This window comes from Pinus tabuliformis, chromosome J (assembly GCF_031772625.1).
Source record: "Pinus tabuliformis cultivar Carrire ecotype Pingquan chromosome J, CPIR1, whole genome shotgun sequence".
Taxonomy (NCBI): Eukaryota; Viridiplantae; Streptophyta; class Pinopsida; order Pinales; family Pinaceae; genus Pinus; species Pinus tabuliformis.
The window spans coordinates 850,957,895-850,960,362 of record NC_142295.1 but is presented as its reverse complement, the minus strand read 5'-3'; the positions used below and the strand labels follow the sequence as shown (position 1 = coordinate 850,960,362).

Genomic DNA, 2,468 nt, shown 5'->3' with positions numbered 1-2,468 from the left:
CATACATACATATACATACTAATTTGCTCTTCGGCACCTCATGCATGTTCACCCCGGAAATGAATGTAAGCACAACTGAAAGACTTATGAAAACCCTCGTCCTTTTTTTGGTTTGGTTGAGGAAGGGGTTCGACACCGGGATCCTTGTAGATGAAAGACCCACTGACAAAATGCTTAGGGGTGCCTGAAAGTCCATCGAGAATCTTAATATGAGATCTGGTCTCCTCGCTCATTTTCTTGACAAACTCACCCTTGCGACCTATTATGCCACCAACCTTCTGAATTGGAACAAAACAATGGAAATAATTTCCTTCAAGTAAGAACATGACCTATAGAAGAGGAAAGTTGAAGCTTCTAGAATAAGGGACAAATATCTTGATGGAATTCCGGTTATTTTCGAGAAAGCTGAGAGAAGTGACATCCCTAACATTGACAAGAAAAAGTACCTTGTTCCTATTGATCTAACAGTTGGTCAGTTTGTTTATGTCATTCGAAAACGGATTAAACTAAGTGTGGAGAAGGCTATCTTTATTTTTGTTAACAATGTCCTACCTCCAATTGTTGCTATAATGTCCTCAATATATGATGAACACAAGGATGAAGATGGATTTCTCTATTTGACATATAGTGGAGAAAACACTTTTGGTGACGAGGATGTATTCATTGATGTCACATCTAGTTAAATTTAAACTTCAATATCAAATTCATTGTCTCAAAGTGAGGTTGGGCGCCGCTCAAAAATAAAAATAAAAAAATATTTCATTGTAAGTGCAAGTCCATATTTCTGTTTGGGGATACTATTTGGTGAAAAAGCAAGTAATTGATATATGGTTCAACTTTGCTTGTATATATTATGTGAAAAATTTATGAAGTTCCAGGAGGAGATTCTTGTTTCTTTAAAAAAAAAATAAAAAAATCTCTATCGAAGTTAAGTCACGAATGTTGACCTAAAAGCTTCTCTCAATTCCATTAGTTTCGATGAGTTAAGAAGTTATGAAAATTATATGTTAAATACATTTTAAAATTAATATTTATGTGTTTTGCAAGTATATAAGTGATATTAATTTTCATTCTCCATTCTATTAATATCACAAAATGGCATTCTTTCATCCCACAATATGTTAGATTTTGTCTATGAAGCTCGTAAGAATTCACATTTATTTTAGCAATGTAATTTTTCTTCTTTAATCTAATTATTGAAAGAATATATATATATATATATATATATATATATATATATATATATATATATATATATATATATATATATATATATATATATATATATATATATATATATATATATATATATATATATATATAGATGCATTCATGGATAATTGCTTAGGAACCTTGATTCAAGGACACTGCCTCCTCAAGAGGTGAGACCAATTGTTTATATGTCCTATAGGAGATTCCAAGATTCATAAAAAGGACATAGATGATTTTAAAACATAATATAAAGGGTGGGAAGGAACAACTAATGGCCATAGAAGGAAGACATGACTAAAAAGGGTATTATTCACATTAGTATTTAACTTGATTATTTGAATATATTAAACCAATTTATTAATTAGCTTAATATTACATTATAGTTATGGTACTAAAAAAAAATATTGTGTTAGAGCGTGACTTACAAGTACATTGCATCAGTACCCTAGCGAGTATCAAGAGAAAATTTGTAAGTTATGTAGAACTCACACATGAGAGGATTTGGCAGATCCTTGGGAATCTTCTCGGTACTAATAATTCTTGTTTACGATCATAGTAAAAGAAAAACTTATGACTATCGTTATACACATGGATGTGAGTTAGCTAAGAGGGACAAGCCCTAAGATGGATTAATGAGTCTTGCATATCATACAGATATTTGAACAATTCAAAATGGTGAGGACGCGAAGAAATCAAGGTCAAGGAGGGTCATCATAAGGACCTCCTACAAATAACCCATTACCTTCACCGGAGTTGACTGTCATCTTGCGTTCCCTAGTAGCAATCAATGAGTCTTTAAAAGAGCGCCAAACAAATGAAGTGGAAGTGGAGCACCCTCCATCAGGGTTAGGAAATCTCAAGGGATCAAGAGACTCTGATAGAGGACCTCCAATCAAGGACATTACTAGGGAGCTCCAAAATATTAAGCTCTCGTAGTTTGCAGGAGGTCGTGCCAGCGTACGTATAGAAGCTTGGTTATAAGGAACGAGAAGGTGCTTCACACTGAGGGATTATAATTCCAATTCAAAAGCAAAAATATCAATATTCCAACTCAGAGATAGTGCTCTGAATTGGTGGGGTAACTTAGAACGTCAACTACACCTCACTCCAGACACAGTTACTTGGGATTTATTTGAGGGAGATTCTAGAAAAAGTACGTACCAGCATATTATGAAGAACAACAGGTAGGAGCCTTCCATGCCTTGGTACAGGGAAATCGTACGGTAGAAGAATATGAAATTAGATTCATGGAATTG

The 2,468-nt window shown here is 33.7% G+C and overlaps 1 pseudogene; it reads left to right on the top strand.

The window, feature by feature from the left end:
• Positions 1–290: 290 nt before the first annotated feature.
• LOC149229372 (autophagy-related protein 8C-like pseudogene) lies at positions 291–683 on the top strand (annotated as a pseudogene).
• Positions 684–2,468: the final 1,785 nt, after the last annotated feature.